This window comes from Miniopterus schreibersii (genome assembly GCF_964146895.1).
Source record: "Miniopterus schreibersii genome assembly, chromosome: 7".
Classification (NCBI taxonomy): Eukaryota; Metazoa; Chordata; class Mammalia; order Chiroptera; family Miniopteridae; genus Miniopterus; species Miniopterus schreibersii.
The window spans coordinates 61,974,411-61,992,792 of NC_138108.1; the positions used below are offsets into that span (position 1 = coordinate 61,974,411).

Sequence of the window (18,382 nt, forward strand, 5' to 3'; positions counted from 1 at the left end):
GGACAGATGGGAGGAGGGGGCAATACCTAAAGGGTATGGGGCTTCTCTTTGTGGTAATGAAAATATTCTAACAGACTCGTGATGGCGGCACATATCTGTAAATATACTACAAACCATTGAATTGTAGGCTCTGAATGGGTCAAGTATGTGGCATGTGGATTATATCTCAATAAAGATGTTTTAAAAACAAAGAGAAGTTAAAAATAAAAATATTAAAGACGAATACACGATGTCTCAGGAGTTTGGTTGGACTTCTGCTAGATCCAGTATGACTGTTGGTGACCACTCCAGGGGTGGAGATGCAAAAAGAACAAAAAAGAAGCAAAGAGCAAAACTAAGAGTGTGTCAGACACAGAAGGTAAGGGTGGGACACTATGTCCAAGCCCATGGCAGTGAATGGTATTAACATCTTCTGAAACACTGAGACATTGGAGTGGTAGCTGGACCTGGGGGCAGTGGCAGAAGGACATTGCTGTGGAGTTTGGAATAGTTGGCCCAGAACATAGCAGAGGCCTGGAAAGCAGGAGTGGCTCTGTCACTCACTGGGTATGTGTGCAGGCCAGTTTGTGATCTTTGTTAAGCATTCCTTCCTGTAAAATGGAAATAAACGTAATGCCCACCTCACAAGATGCTTTTTGAGGACTGAATAAAGCAAGACGGGTAAAGCATATAGTCAGAGCCTCGCAAACAGGACACAGTCAATAAGCACTGGTTTCTTGAGCCTGTGGGAAGCCGGGAGAGTTTAAAATGAGAAATTTCCAGTTATCAACAAAATGTTATAGCAGATGATAAACGTTTCAAGCTTTTTGAACTTTTGAGTAATTTATACATATTACCACTAATTTAACTTCCTCTGATCCATCAAGAAATACACACATATATATATTTTAATATGTTTTTGTTGATTTCAGAGAGAGGAAGGGAGAGGGAGAGAGAAATAGAAACATCAGTGATGAGAGAGTCATTGATCGGCTGCCTCCTGCACATCCCTGACTGGCGATCAAGCCTTCAACCGGGGCATGTGCCCTGACGGGGACTCGAACCCCAGTCGCCGGGATCCTAGGCCAATCCTCAACCGCTGAGCCATGCCCAGCTGGGCCACATACATATTTTTAAAACCTCTAGAGAATTATGGTAAATGTCTCCTAGACTAATGATACTGATTTGGCTTCAGTAGCTCAAGCTTAGCCATAAAAATAAAAAAAGTTCTTATTATGATGCTATTCCAATTAAATATCCCAAATCTATTCCAGGTATACACAATCTAATATTGGCAGAGCTAATTCAACCAAGAACACTCTAGCCAGTAAATAATAAATTCTCAGAAGCCAAAATTTCCATTTACACCTGTAAATAGAAAATTCAATTTAATGCAAATTGTTAAATAATAAGACCAGTGGGCAATGAACCATACTAAACACATTCTATGAAATGGATCAGTCATGCAGCATGGTGACCAGGAAAGAAATGTGTGACATGTTCTGTAGCTAAATGCTACGTGTTTACATAGACACGCACGCACACATGCACAGAGCAATGTGCTATTACAGAGACACAGGGCACGTATGAAAAATGTAGAAATTCTAAGTGGCTGGGTATGTTCCTCTGGGTTTAACATCTTTGGGTCACCTTCCATGAGATCATCTAACCATGAAGAATGCTAGTTTACACAATGCCTGGCAGAGCGGTTGTTAGGAAGAGGAATCCTATAAAGGGTTTTGTTGAAACCAAAAATCATTAAGGAGTGGACTCAGGCATGTTCTTTATTGAGACCGCCTCCTTGACAATGTTCACAAGTCACACTCCACAAATTTAAAATTAGCAAACTACTACAGAATTCCTCTAATTGTGAGGCACACAAGGTTAAAATAACTCAATGTAGATCATTTTTTCCTACAATTATCTGGACAATAGGATATTGCTTAGGCTTCTGGGATTCTGGAGATCATTCAAGGTGCTAGATTCAGGATGTATCTTACAATGTGTCTGGAGAGCAAGTGACTTGGGGAAGAAAAGTTTAGAAGAAAATAGGTTTGATTTTCCAACTCTTTTTTTTTTTTTTTTAAAGTAAACCATCATCTGTCCAAACTTGGAAACAATTTAAAAGAAAAAATCACATGGATCATCTTTCACCATATCACCAAGGTGCTGACACCAAAACATAGGCTGTTAGAGCAAGAGAGCAGAATCCTTAATGCTAACGTAACTCTTTACTTTTTGAGCTCCCAGAGCCTGAGGAGTAGGCAGAACAAAAAGCCCAGCAAATATCAGGGGCAAATTATTTTAAGGTTTGTTTGGTTGTTTTTTTTAAATTTTTAAATATATCTTTATTGATTTCAGAGAGAGGAAAGGAGAGGGAGAGAGAGAGAGAGAGAGAGAAACATCAATGATGAGAGAGTCATTGATCGAGCCCGCAACCCGGGCATGTGCCCTGACCGGGAATCGAACCCTGATCACCTGGACCCCAGGTCGACGCTCAACCGCTGAGCCACACCCGGCTGGGCAAGTTTTTTTAAATATGTGTTTGTGAAGTGTCTGTTTGCACGTAGCTGAGGGATTTCACAGCAAGTGGGACTTTCAGGGCTAAAACCAGGAAATGCCAGGGTGAGTTGTTCATCTTACATATTTGTCAATAAAAAACTAAAATTGATGTATAATCTCTACATAAGTACATCAAATAAACATACATATATTGAAATCATTTTTAAATAATGGCATTCAAAAATGAAAATGTAAAATATTCAACTAAAGTATATACTAATTCTTTATTAGTTCTCCTCAGCACCCCAGTTATTTCCACTTCCTTGAGCTCCAATTGAATCTCAAAGGAAGTTTCAGGTGTATTTTCCAACTAGAATTCCCACAGTCAACCTAAAAGTTCACCCCACGGCCGTTGGTCTTCAGTCATTTGAAAAGTTTCTGGGAAAAGTGTTTAGTGGAAAATCATCTCTACACTGGTTCAGCAAACCAATTTAATTTTTTTAATAATGCAAGTCAAATTTATGTTAGCCTGAAATGCTGATATAATTAGGGAAATAAAAATATTACCTAGAATATGGCTTTAACCCAACCAAAATAAAACATCAAATCCCTTTTTTATTACATCAATCGAGCTTAGCATGTTCTTCTTGCAAAGAATTTTGTCAATGGGACTAATATAGAAAAAGAAAGTTTTTATACTTACCCACTTTAATCACTCTCCATCTACATCTTCACATCAAAAAGATTAAAACATAGGTTAGCAAAAGGATAGTTATTTTCTTTCTAAATTTATTACAGGTTTGTTTGTTTTCTCAGTTGATTTCTTCCAAACTTCCATTGCTGTCTGCCGTAAACATTTTATTATTGAACATTTCATGTAATTAGTTAAGAAGTAGTGATAATGTAGGACGACTTCATCCAAAGATCCACCAGCATATGGAAAACACTGCAAATTACCAAATAAGTCCATTGAGTGAAACATAAAGTAAAAATGAGTTTAAGAGACAGCTGGACATGTTTATGTAGGCAGAAGGGGTGGAAGATATGCTGACAACACTGAGAGGTGTGTTGCAATAAACTTGAAGGAGACAGGCCATTGGGCCAACCATCCCTTTTCTATCCAGGAATTCCTTATGTTCTCATTAGTGTCTCACATCTGGACAGCTGTGTTATTAAAATTTGGCCCTAAATGTGAGTCCATGAAAGAGTTTGGTGTCTCGCTTTCGTTCTTCCTTTACATGTTAAATACACAGTCACACACACGTGCACACACACAAGTTTCAACTTTTGTTCAAGGAAGCATTTCATGCGCAGACATCAGCCCCATGGCCAAGCGGAGGGCAGGGCTTTGTGAACAAGCTTGTTCTGCTCATGTCCACCTCTGTCTGATAGGAGTACATGTTCATGGCACCTCACTTGCATAAATACAACATTCTAGACAGTGCTTTGAATGGCCACCTTCAAGACGGAGTCAGGCCTCCAGTTTCTATAGCTGAGCTCTTTGGGAAGAAAAAATGTTTTAACGGTCAGAGAAAAAAAGCTGTTCTCTTCCTTATTTTATCTTTCCCCATCTTTTAAAATACTGTATGCACTGAGGAAAGATTTTGTAGAGGGTTGGTGAGAGGCCAAGAGTTTCGCTGAGGCTTTGCCTTGTTGCCATTTCTTGCCTCAGGAACTGGTTGAGCGTTTGAATGCGCTCACATTTTGGCTTGCTTGAGGAGGGCATAACCTGCGTCTGAGCATAAATACCGAACACCTGCGTTTGCTCTTGACAGTTAACAGGCACTTGGATCCCCACTGTCTCATTTGCTCTACATCATGATCCCATTAGGTTGGTGCTATTATCTTATATTTATTTACAGATGTAGAAACCAAGGCCCAAAAAGGTTAAGTGACTTGGCCAAAATCACTTGCCCAGTTGGTAAGTGGTCGAGTTAAAACCTGTGCTGCCTAGCTCAGCTTTTAAAAAAAATACGCCTGGGCACCTAGGTTTAAGAATGAACTTCCTTTGCCCCAGTCAGGTGGCTCAGTTGGTTGGAGTGTAGTCCCATACACCAAAAAAAGGTTGCAGGTTTGATTCCTGGTCCTGGCACATACCTAGGTTGTGGGTTCAGTCCCCTATCAGGGCACAACTGGAGGCAACTGATCAGTGTTTCTCTGTCTCTCTCTCACTCTCTGTCTCCGTCTCTCTCTCCCTCGCTCTCTAAAATCAATAAACATATCCTTGGGTGAGGATTTTTAAAAAAGAAATAAAGTGAACTTAAATTCAAACAGAAAATAAAGTTCTATGTGATTTTTTAAAAAATAAAGTTGAGCAAAAAACATAAACAATGATGAGCTTATATTTATTGGGTTCATTTTAAAAGACCTAACCCACTGCATGGTAACAACAGGTGCACATGTGCTTTTACTTATCTCAAGAGTAAAGAGTAAAGATACTTAAGGAAACAAAATTCATACATTCACTAATTAAAGACTTCTGTATACTTTTGTTACAGAAGATTACCACCAGTAATCAATAAATAAATCAAACTCTTAAAGTTATTTGTTTTTATTTGTTTTAATGTCAAGCATCACATCTTTTGCAGCAATAAATCCTAAGCCTTAGGTATATTTTAATCAACTGACAATTACTGAAAATATTATTTCCCAATAAAAAAGCCAAATTCACATTCAAAACTCTTATTTGTTCTTGTTGCAAGCAGAAGCCTCGTTCAGTATTTGGGCATAAGAGACAGTATTGTAATATCAACAAACGAACCCTGGCGAGGCGGGCACTGGTGGCAGGAAGAGGGTATCGGGAGAGAGAGACACTGCTGCGCTGAGCCCGTCACCTGGAGGACTCGGGCACCTGAAAAGCCCCTGAGGAGCGGCCCCCAGGCCCCGAACCCCTCTGGTCACTCGCTGTATCTGCTATGGTGCCCATTGTGCACTTTGGTTCTCCGCTGGAACAAATGCCCTGGCCTGAACCCCAGTTGCTCCCCTGATAATCTGTCTAGCCCTTGCCAATGTCTCCCTGTCTGGGGGCTAGAGCTGTCCATGAGACCCAGCTGCCAATTGGGGCCCTATAACAGCCAAGGCAGAACCCCCAGAAAGTAAGAGACATTGCCTCATAGCTGGCAAGAACATTCACCAGAATGAACCCTGGATCCTGACGTCAGCCACTTGAGAGCTTTGTGCACCAAAGCCCTTTAGCTATGGTACTGTGGTTGGATTGTTGGCCTCCCGCTCTGAAGCTCTCACACTGGGCCTTCCCCCCTCTCCCTTCCAGCCTACTCTGAGGTCCAACGGGCCTTCAGCCCAGCCTGGAAGGGGAATAGCCCGTCGCAGGTGATTTAAACTAATTTCAGTGCTGTTTGATGGATTTCAGAGACCTGACCTTTTGTGCATTAGGAAGATCTACTCTCGCCTTCACTTTATTTTGTAGCTATCATTTGGCTAGATGGGCCTGCCTTCTCTACTCCCAATAGCATTCATCACACACCGTCTGTCTTCCCAGCCAGCCCGCAAGGATTAGGTCTGTCCTGATCACTGCTGTATTCTTATTCCCAGCATGGTGCCCAGCACACAGTAGGGAATTAATAAGCCTTCTTTAAGAGAATGAATATGTGATACATGTGTATAATTGTCAAGCAATCCATTAGCTTAGGAAATGAAATGCCCTCGCAGATTTGAATGTATTAATTGGCTGATAACACCGATGCATTAGCCAGCACATTTTAACTTTAACATATTCATGCACAGAAGCATATTTTGAAAAAAAACTGCTTAACCAATTTCTAAGGGTAAGTAGGGAAGAGATTATAAGTATCTTTGCATTCAGGTGTTGCTTCATAGTATATGCAAAATTTATTTTGTAGCACTGGCCTCTCAACAGTGAATTAAAGCACAAATATATTAAATAATATGTTTTATGTATCATTTTAATTTTTGTGAAATTTTTCTCCCTTCAAGAGTATCTGCTAAATTTGCTTCATAAAATTCTGAGTAAAGAAAAGTAAAAACCAGCCTCTTAGTGGAAGTAGCATTTCATTCAACAACAGAAACATAAAAAATTTTCATTTTCTTGGGACTTATATTTATCAGAAAATAATTCTGGAAAATTGGTGGTGACATATATTTACACAGTCTTACTATATAAAGTTAAAACTAAGAATTTTATGACTTCATGGCAAAAGAAAGAAAATCTTAAATGTTCAGTCTTTGTATGATCCCTGTGGCCCCTACACTTTTATCCAAAATAAACCAAATTAACTTTCCTATTTAGCTCCCAAACTGCTCTTGTGGACAAGTGTGTTTATGGTTTTGTATCTTTGTGTAGTTAATAAGTGACAAACCAGTTATGGAAAAGAAGAGAAAACACAATTCCTTCCAGTTTCATCTTTTCTAACATGTATTCATGTGGGATTTCTCTGAACGAGTGGCTATATCAGGACTAAACTGAGTCGCAGGGCACTGAGTTCAATTTCTGCTTCCATGGTGGTCTCTGTGACTCTCAACCAGTTCTTTCAACACCCTATTTCTCCATCTGTCACATAAGAATAACAAAATTTGTCCTTTACCAGCTTCACAAATATATTTCCACATCTTAAACATCAGACCTCGCAAATTGGTGGGATTGTTTTATATTACTCCATCAGAATTTTAATTTCCTGCTTTTCCGAATTGGACATAATAATATCTACCAACCTTGAGAGTTTATTGTGAGGATTAAGGAAGAAAATGCATGTGTGAAAGCTTTGAAATGTGAAAATGTTTTGCATGTGAAAGGTATTTTTATTTTAATATATTTGCAGATGCACATCTAAACTAAATGCAAGTGATTCAAAAATTTCAATGAGACATTTCCAACTTTGGTGTACCCTCTTCCTATGCAGCGTGGGAGGGCTGTAGCCTCCCCGAGGCTGACTGTGTTCTCAGTGGAGTGTGCATGTACTTGGAGTTTGTTGTCAGTGATGGAAATTAGTTTGCACCATGACATTTATATTCAGCTCTAAAATGATCCTTAAGTGTCCACTATGTGCCAGGTACTTATTGGGATCCATATTAGTGCTTTGTCTTAGTGCTCAGGCTGCTATAACAAAATGCCATAAACTGGGTGCCTTAAACAACATTTATTTCTCATAGCTCTGAAAGCTGGGAAGTCTGAGATCATGGTACTGGTGGATTTGGTTCCTGATGAGAACTGGCTTCCTGGCTTGTAGACAGTCACCATCTTGTTGTGGTCTCACGTGGCCTTTCCATGGTGCAGGCATGTAGCAAGAGCAAGATCCCTCTGTGTCACTCTTTATTAGGACACTAATGTCATCATGGGTGTCCCATGCTCATGATCTCATCTGAACATAATTACCTCCCAAAGGTCCCACCTCCAAATAGCATCACATTGGGGGTTAGGGATACAACACTCAGCTCACGTAGAGTATAAAGATGTAAATGCTAGTAGTGTCCCTGGCCTCGTGGAGGCTTGATTCTAGCTGAGAGAATACCTATAGAGGAGTGACTCCAGGCAGAGTGTTAAGTGCTATGAGGACACAGAAGAGCCAACTTCAAACTCCCAGAAGGAAATGACATGTGAGCTGAGTTAAAGAATGAACAGAGAAGTCGGCCAATAAAGGAAATAGGAAAGAATATTCCTGATAGAGTAAATAGCATAAGCAAACACCCTAACATTGGAAACAGCATGGTTTGTTCAAGGGGAAATACAAATAACAGTACAAAAGTGTAATATGCCATTTGAAGAGCAGTGGGAGAGGAGAATGAAGAGATGTAGGCCTTAAGTGGGCCTCAGGTGTTTTGCTGAAGAACCTATGGTTTGTCACATTGGCACTGTGCCCCTCACACTGGGGTAACTCAAACCAAGGGACAGGCAAGATTAACACAGCCCAGCTTCTTCATTTTCAATTTTACCCAAAACTAAGGGAAATGAAAAAAGTTTAAGTTGAAGTATCATTATTTCAAAACAGTATTTATGAGTATTTAACATCCATCCTTAGGGTTACCTGAATTTGAGAAACAGCAGGTATGTAATGGGGAACTGCTGATGGCTTCTGTGCTCAGCAGTGACACAGGCAGACTTCAGTTTTAGATCACTCACACACTCTGGCGATGGTGTGGAGAATAGATATGAGGGAGGAGAGACTGGAAACAGGAACGTCAGTTAGGAGGTGGTATGGGTCTTCCAGGAAAGAGATGAAATAGGGTAGTTGAAATAGGGTTAGGGTGTGTGGAGGATTTGAGGAACTGGAGCACATTTTTTGAGGGACTTGTGGAGGTAAGATCATTAGCACTTGCTGAGTGTTGGAATATGAAGGCTAAAAAGAGAGAGGGAGGAATCCAAGGTCAACCCAGGGTTTGGGCTTAGAAGGCTGGATGGACAATGGTGCCCTTCAGCAAGCTGGAGAATATGGGAGACAGTGAGAAGTTGGAAGAAGATTATGACTTCAGCTTTGAATATGTACATATCTACACACCCACTGACCTTCAGGTAAAGATGCTGAGAAGTTATCCCAATAGTCTACTCTGATTCTTTTGTAAAAAACCACAAGCATCTGCAAGGTGATCAGAATTAGTGGAACATTTTACTTTACCTCCTTTCCAACTTTAGTGGCCTTCTCTAGATTTCACACATGACCTTGATTCCTTCATTGGTTTCTCTGATACCTGCCCACACCTGTGACAGAGTAGTAACTGCCCAGGCATGGTTTTCTTAAAGAAGCCTAAACTTTTTTAAAGTGTTGGATATTTCTGTAGTTTTCTAACCTTTTTAATAGCAACAGCATGTGTCACTGACATGACGGACTGCTTTTGTTATCAGTGGGGAGCTCTCTGTGTCCCTACCTGTTGCCTGTGGAAGTGGGGTTCTTGCAATGTCACAAGAAAAGGAATTTCCTGAGATTTGCACAGGAGAATGAGGTATTGTAGGAAGCTTTATTTCTGTGGAATCAAACCCCTGGGTTTCCAAGGTCCCATTTCTCTCCATTTCACCAAGAAAAAAGTCCCATTTTGCCTTTAGCAGAGCTAGGAGCAAAGCCGTTGCCGGTGTTTCCGTTACACATTTTTACATTCCAGTCCAGCATCAGCGTAGCTTAGTTTGTGTTCCCAGCTCTAGGGCCACATGGCTATGGAGGGAACACGGGCAAATGCAAGAGAGCTGCAAGAGCCAAAAGAGCCAACTCCTTTGTCTGGGGGGTTATGTATTTCCAAATTTTCACCAGCTTCCATTGGCTCTACCCTCTCTAGCCAATGAACTTTGTTCCAGGTTAGACTGACAGGCACCTTCCCTAGATCACTCCCCATGTGTCCATCTTCCCCTTTGTTGGACCCCTTCCCCCAGTGATTTGCAGGAAATGCACCAGTGGTTCCCTGGGGAGTGAAAAGTTGCAGCTTCCTCCTGAAGCTGCCCAAATGGCCATGCTTGTAATGTCTGGCCTTCCCTTTGCTCCTTCCTATTATTAATAACTAAGCTAATTACACTGGTATCTCTTGTAAGTAAGTAACCTGGAAGAAAATGTATTATCATATCATCCACCAATCCCTTAGCCTCCCAAGTCCCTTCTTCTGAACTTTATTTCACTTCCAACAACTTCTTAATCATTTCCAATCTAGCTCCTGGCCTCCCAGTTGTAATAAAATAGATACTGGTCTCAGGTGGGGAATAAGCATCAGAAACAGATGAACTCATAAGGCAAAAATCTTATGTCCCTATCCTCCTGTTTTCATGCAAATGTCCCTAGTAATTAAATCAGGCAGAGAAAATGTAGCAAAAACATATCAGCCAAATGGTTTCAAAATTTCAAAAGAAGCTGTAAATATGGTCCTTTTTAGAAGATCAGGTTCTAGTTAAGAGTATGAGAAAGGGTAACAGTTGTTCTGATGAAGCAGTTTTTAAGTTCTTGTCAGTGATTTGAAGAGAGATAACTGATGTATGTTGAAGAAGCTGGGAAGATTTTTTAAATAGTTCGGACGCTATGGGGAGCATTTTTTTCCCCTTAATGTACTCAGAAGTGTTGGCAAGATTTTATTTCAACGTAGCTGTGCTTATGTGAGGAAGTTATTTTGAATTACCCTAGTATAAATATGTATGACTTTATTTGTATTGAAAATTTCCTTTGCAAGTGAGTGACTGAGGGACTGTTACAACTCTACTGCTTTGTAAGTGGTTTAGGTATTTCATTTTGGAAATAAAATATCATACGCAGAATTCAAAAATAGTATGAGAATCCTGTTTGTGACTACAGGTGATTTTTACACCTACATTAATGCCTTTTTCCTTTTTTTCCCCCCCATGCGGAACAAATGACATCTGTTGCCTTTAGTCTGGCAGCATTATTCATGCATGCATGCTTTCATTCATTCAAGACACGTTATTCAGCACCTTTCGTGCACCAGACTCCATGCTAGGCACTGGGTGTGCAGCAATAGTTTTGAACTGTCCAACTTCATCACATATTTCAGGTAAACAGTCTGTTTCCTTCAGGCAATCTTCTGCAGCCCAGTGGACATTTCAAATCCTAGGGTCACATCTTATTATTTCAAAGCTAAGCCTGTTGAAGGCTGTGGACAGGCTATCTTTGAAAGATAGTTCTTTCCTCTAAATAAAGAGTGTCAAAAGAAAAGTAAAAAGAGGTGAGGGCCTCACAGAGCCTAAAGCAGAGGGAAGAAGAGAGACGGAAAGGTGTTGGAGAAAGCATTGTAAGCAGGGCTCACACTTTTCGTATACCTTTGGGCAATCAGTTAGAATACTTCTCCACATGAAAATGAAGCTGCTGGCAGGAAAATCTAGCCTGTTGAAAGAGAAATGGAACAAAATTCCCCATCTTTGTTTTCTTTCTTTGGCTATTTTGGGGTTTTAGGAAGGTGAGGGCACCATTGATCCTAAGTTACAACTTCACACTTGCCTTCAGAAGCAAATACTTCTCCTAGTCCACTCCGTTTTCTCAAGATTTCTTTTTTCAGAGAAAACCTCTTATTACATTTTAATATAGTTACTTAAAAATAAACCATGAAAAGATTCATTAGAGCCATTGAAAGGTAAAGACAAATATATACGCAAAATTCTGCATCGCTCCTTCTTTTTAAGGCCATGTGTAAGCTGACACAGAAGAGGCAGAGCAACTTGTGCTACGTAATTGGAAATATAACATGATAAAAAGAGGTTGTGTGGGTCTGAGTGTCCATGGTCCCTCCTGCGACCCTCATCTATCATCATTCTTATCTCAAGCCATTACGAGTGTGAAATAGATCAGTTTCCTTACCTTTAAAACTTTTTAATGAATGGCAGGTTCCACAAACAACAACAAATATTTACTATATAATAGGCACTATTCCAGAGGATTAAGAAAGACATATCAGTGGGGATTGCTTTTCTTTGTCAAATACATTACTGTTTCGAGACTCTAAATGAAGCAATGGTTAAAAACTTCCAAAATATGGTGTATTTTTCTTCGATCTCATAACAAGCATTACTTTGCCCCAAATTCAGAGTCCAATGTGATCCCAAATGACATTCACAAGCATATTTCTTCTAACCCTGAACATTTCCTTCAACTGCACAAAAATCTTCCCCAATAGAAGCAAATCTTCAATTTAGATCATTCTTACAGAAAAACTACAGCAAACTGGTGGAAATATTTTTGCAGCATCCCTTATAAATTGCTAAATGATAATAGGTAATGATATAGCTCAGGATCATGCTGATTTCTCAAAACTAAAATTCCAAATACTTAGTAGATAGATAAATTAAGCTTTGAAAGAATGGGGTTTTAATTTTTTCCTTCTTGGTTTAGAAGGCCAAGTATTTTCTGTGAACTTTCAGCTTTGTTCTGTCCGTCTTGTCTAGAAGGGTGCTAGCCATGTGCCAAGAACAATAGGTAAGCCAGCTTCCCTCAACCCAGAAAAATTACCCCTTTGCCACAGGAGCCATACTTATGGTTCCACAATGGCCAAGGAAAAACCTAATAGGAACAGATTTTTTTGCATGTGTAGCAAAGTTAGTTCCAGAGAGAGAAAGAGAAGCCTGGTTTGCACTGTAGCAGAACCATTGCAACAATATGCTCCCTGTGTCCACAGCCCAGTCCTCCCCTGACACCCTCCTTTCTAGGGCATAGGGTAGAAAAGTCACATACACAGTAATCATGCCAGGGCCCTGCTGACTCAACCTGACTCCCAATTTTGCAGGCAGGAGTGTGAAGCAATGTCTTCACTACATACATATTCTTACCTTTTTTTTCCTGGGTTCATTCTTCAGCATTCAACTGGGGTGGGTGGGTGGGGAGAAGACAATGCAGACAAACTTTCTAAGTGCTATGCCATCCTGTCTACTCCAACTCCAATTCCTTCAGGCCTCTTAAGTTTTTGTAAGAGTACGTAAAGAGCTTTGAACAGTATTAAGACACTCTCTCTCTCTCTCTTTTTTTTTTTTTTTACCTTGAACAAATAGGATCTTTAGCACTTCTTGACCACTCTCAGCTGGCTACAAGAGTGCTTCCTCCTGTGCCAACTCAGAGAGAGAGAATTATGTGGGGAAATATTTTTTCCTCACAATTGTAAATGGAAGTGTAAAATATATAATCAAATTGTAACGTACATCTATTCATCTCAGAGGTTAGTATCATGGTGCTTAATATCATGAACACCCTACCTTTTCTACTACAAACTGAGAAATTCTATATTACTTTTCCAACTTTGTTATCAGCATTAATTTCTGTATAATGCAAGAACCAGTTAAACAGTTCCTAATAAAATCATACCATAATTAAATAAATAATGAGAAAATAATTTAAAATAAAGATCACCTAGAACACATGTTACATCTACACTGGTTTTCCTTAAGTTAACTTCATATATTTTTAGGCTAATTCGTGGGAAGGAATTCCTATTTATTGATATGCCTAATTTGTACCAGATTTTACACGTATATTGCCATATTTTTTCACCACAACCAGCTTAAATCTAAATACTTTTGCTCATTTTAAAAATGGGGTTCACAGGGGTTTAATATTTTGACCTCAAAACACAATTAGTATTCACAAAACAGGGAGTCAAATCCAGTTTATCTAATGCCAAAACCTCTATCTTTGCCACCATAATATGCTATCATCGAGAAGAACATACAGAAGCTAGGTTCAAATATACTGATGTCCCGTTCCCAGTCAGCAAGTGATCAAAGAAATTACATAGAAAATAAAAATCATCCCCAGATATACCTGTGTCGTGATATCTCCATCATCACTAGCTTGTCCTATGCTTGGGCCCAACACAGGGCGAGGGAAAATTAGCAGGAACCTGCTTATGAGAGCTTTTCCCTAGTCTAGGGTTCCGGAGAGAAGACTGAACTAGGAAACCCACTTTATCTGCAAAGCCAGAGGCAACAAAGCCAGAGAAAGCATTCAACCTGAGCATTTGACCTGAGCCAATATTGTAACTAAAAAAATAAGCCTAAGTGTTAGGTCCAAGTGGCAAACCAAGCGACAAGTACTAACTAAATTATCCAGGACGATGTCTGGGTGTGGATCGCAGTGAGTGTGCGGAATGCGTGGGCACGAGAGGTTCAGTAGGATGTCTGTGAAAAGTGAGGGGATGTTGGATGTCACATGTACATGGTGTTGGCCACGAGGGTGGACCTGGCAGATTAAAGGCCACAGAAGAATCAGACACTTGAATACAAGGAAAAGTCATTGATTCCCTCTAGGGCACATCTAAAACTGCCAGGCCTAGAGGAGCAGTTTGGGTTTGCAGGGGAGGGTGGTTTTTCTTAGCTATTATTATTTCATAGTTGTGTTTATCATGGAGAGGATAATTTCTGAGAGTGAAGTTTTTATATTGAAGTGCCTGAAACAACTCTGGGGGGAAAAAATCTCCCCAGTGCAAAATTAGAACTGAGTAGAGTACAAAGTTTCTAATTTGGACCTTTTAACAGGATAAGGACTCTCAAAGATCACAAGGTAGCATGAAGTTTTTCCCAGGTCACGAGACAATTTGTCGGTGCAAACAATTTCTAGTTCCATTTCCCTTTAAAATGGAAAAAAGAAAAAAGCACGGGGCACTCCAAGCCCCATAGGCTGATGTCCAAATGGCCCTTTTGGTAGTTTTGACCTGCAAAAAGCATGGATCTTTTGAGAAAGGAAACAAGTTAGACACCTTTAAATGCTTTTGAGGAATCTTAAAAAACAACAACAAAAATTCATCTGTATTGGGATTAAATATCTCAACAGTTTTTCCCTTTAGCATTTGCATTGATTGTTCAGCTTTTGTGTAAAAAAAAAAAATCTGGCCTTGTAGATGTTTAAGAGACTCAAAAATATCATTTTCCATTTAATAAACTGATTCTCTTCCCCAGTGTAGGTACTTAAAGTTAGCACAGACCCCTGGATAGCTACAGTTCCAAAGGGGAATGCTCAGTTCATTATGAATGGTCTTACAGCAAACAGTGCTTTGACAGCCAAATTCCTGGTCTCCAAATTTGTAAGTTTGGCCCGTTTTTCTCACAAGTCTTACTCAAGACCACTTCTGAGCTTTTGCACATTTAACCCTTACACTTAAAGACAATGCGTTACTAAAGAACATGAGAAACTTCAAGTTCATACACTTGGACTAAGAGAAGTCTGGTATTTGTAACCAAACTATGACCATATCCAATACAATAAATTAACTGCTGAACAGAAGAAAAAAATACTGTACTTATTTTCACAACTGTGGCTATGCATCTTTTGAACAAGTCTAAAGAATTGTAAACCAGCTATAAATCCTATGATGCTTTTCATTTTATTTCTTCACTTGATGACACAGCTCTCATTTCTCAATAGAAAAATTATGAATAATACCAAAAGGTAAATAGTCTTTTTTGGAAGTCATAAAGAATTTATATTGTTTTTAATCGATCTGTATATTCCACGTTATTTTTTCAACTTGTCATTATAATAATAAAGCTACACTACAATGAAGTTTCATGTATTACTTCATTTAATTTTCTGTAAAACCCTAAGGAATGGCCACTATTAGTACACCCACATTGTAGGTAAGGAAACAAACTTAGAGAAAATCACCTAATCATAAAAGTGGGGATCTGCAGGATTGCTATTCAAAATAGCTACTTTGGGCTTCAACTGACACAAGGCATAAAAATATCAGGGATATGCTTGCTTAATAATTTTAAAATAACTTTAAACCTGCCCACATATTAATACTTTAAAAATGAAAAAAAAATTATCTTTAAATACCAGGTCTGAAATTTGTCAGTTGTCTCAATATTTTACTTTTGGTCATGTATACACAGACATAACCAAAAAGTTCTATGACCAAATTCTAGTAAGAAAATATGGTGTATAATTCACACACACCTCTGCACTTAGGGAAGAGAGTGACTCGATTTTATACAGGGTATTGCCTTTCCTAATTAACTGCAGTTCTATCACATGTTTGTATGTGATTGCTATGTGTAAATGCTTTAAAAATTGTTAAGTTTTATGGATATACAGAAGGAATAGTTCGAATCAATAAATGAACTTTTACAAGTGCTGAAGAGAAAGCTTACATTTAAATGTTACTTTGTTTCTTCATCCTAAGAGAATGAACATTTTTTTTTTCAAAAACACAGTTAAAAATCAAATATTAGATATGCAAATATGTGTTCAGATCAGAGATACCAAAATTATTCAAATGATTAATTATTCATCATAAAATGTCAATTAATAATTATGAAGCATAAAAGGCATCTTTCAAATGCATCTTTATTTTTCTTGGCCTAAAAAAAGCTTCATATACGTGTTCGATTGACTTCTAACAAATTTTAAAAATTCAACAAGGTAAACAAAGTGTAAACAAGTGCGAACTCTGAATTTTAAGAAGAGAATAAATGAATGCCCAAAATGAATGAAAGACAGACAAAAAGGGAAAACAAAACAAAACAAAGCCACATTCGTGACACAAGCAGCCCTATCTATGTTCACTAACTTGTTAGGTAATGAGGCAACCTAGCCAAGGAAACAACCCAACAACTCAAGCTGTGCCTTTGCTTAGCATGTACAGAAAGCATGAGGTGATGTTTCTCTCCAATAGACTGATCTTGAGTAGGGGGTGGGGAGGTACTTTGGGAGATTTTCTACACTTTCCAGAGAGTCATGAAAGGAAAAAGCCCAGTTTAAGTTTCCTTAAATTACCTATTGTAATTCTAAAGTCTGTTAAACACTGTTAAAACATCACTAATAATGAGAAAGTGTTTCACATTGCCTTAATTCTAAAGAAGTTCCCTATTCCAAGTATTAATCATTTTTAGGAAGATTCTGTATTTTTGAAAGTCAATTTGAGCTGATATGATAATTCAGAATAAGAAGGAATTATGATTCCTGAGATGACTGATTTATACCTTTATTATTATTATTATTATTTTTTTTCTTTTCACTGACACCTGGTGAACTTGTTCTCTGATGAGCCAGGGAGTTATTTTAGTCAGGGTGTCCCTGACCTCCTGCTGGTAGATTAATTACATATTTAACATTGTGTTTGCAAAACGAAATGATAAATCTGGACACAGAAAGGAGGCAGAAAAGCGACCGAGGGAGAAGAGAGGTTGTTAAGAAACAAAACAAGAGATTGCAAAAGGCAGAGATCAAACAGAAAGAAAGGAGAATGCAGGAAATGCAACTGGGAAAGAATTTCAAGAAAATAAGGGGAAAGGGCAAGAAGGGTTGAAAAGGCGCGCGGGAGGGAGGGAGGGGGGGAGAGGGGGAGAGGGTTTGGGGTTCCAGTCCCCGCGAGGCGGCGGCGGCCGCGCCCCGAGCCCGCCGCCTCCCAACTTCGGGCGAAAGCCACCTCCTCGGGCCTGCGTCGCGTCCAACTCGCTCCAAGTTTTCTGGTGACTCCTCCAGGGCCCCTTTCCGTCACCACCCCCTCTCCTCCTTAGCGAGATTGACAGTCGCGTGGAGGCGGCTTTTCCAGGCACAGCCTTTCTCATGGTAATCAGCCCCCAGCATCACCTCCCGGCCGCGGCGCTCCCGCGACGCGCGCGGCTCGCGGACCCCGGGCCGGAAACGGGGCGGCGGGCGGGGGCCGGCGCGCGAGCCGGGTCAGCTGACCGCGCGGCGGGGCGGGGGGCGCGGGGCGCGGGGCGCGGACAGGTCTGCGGGACGGCGGGGGGGCGCGCGGGGGCCTCCCCCCCACACCCCCCCGCGCTCCTCCGCCGGGCGGCGGGGCCTTACCCGGAGATCAAACGCGGGACCGAAGCTGGGGCGCGGGGCGCGCAGCGCGCGGAGAACTGGGGGCAACGAGCAGAGCGGCTCTGCGTCAATAAATTAAGACGCTCATTTGAGTCTTGAAGTTTGCTGGTTCCTGTCAGTGGAGGAGACGTCGGCAAAAGCCCTGAAGCCGAGATTTCAGCCTTAACTTCAAAAAAAATAATAAAATAAAATAAAATAAACCGTTCAGCTGGCTGCGCCGCTGGGGCCAGGTGACGTGCGAGATTCCACAGCCCGCGGGCCTCCCAGCAGGGATGTTAGGGACTGTCTGAGATTCTCTAGTCCTGTTTTGATTTTGTTTGAAAGGGCTTCTCAGAGATGCTCCGGATTCCCCCCCCCCCCCATCCTAGGCTCAACTCCGAAAGGATTGGATTGTGAGTTTTGCACGTGAGAAAACCGTTTGGCTTGGCTTGGACCCCTGCCGCCCCCAACCCCCTCCGCACACTCCCAATCCAGGGGACCCCTTATCACCCTTTGCTTGCACTAAGAAGTTGCCCACCTCCTGTGTGACAACACGGGCTCCAAATAATTCCTCCAGAGGAAAGATCAATTCTGTTTCAAAACGAGAATAAGTTCCTTTCTAAAAAATTTTCTCCACATTGTACAAAATAAACAGAATTTGCTTGAAAAAAAAAAAATTTAGCTGTGGCCAAATTCGAATTCCTTTTACA

The 18,382-nt window shown here is 40.4% G+C and overlaps 1 long non-coding RNA gene across 1 annotated transcript in view; it reads right to left on the minus strand.

Moving 5' to 3' along the window:
* LOC308559506 overlaps positions 1-17,980 on the minus strand; it is a 42,265-nt gene extending 24,285 nt beyond the window's left edge. The window contains exon 1 of the long non-coding RNA XR_013999140.1: positions 17,676-17,980. This is a non-coding gene — a long non-coding RNA (uncharacterized lncRNA). The remainder of the gene's footprint in view (positions 1-17,675) is intronic.
* Between the last annotated feature and the right edge of the window lie 402 nt (positions 17,981-18,382).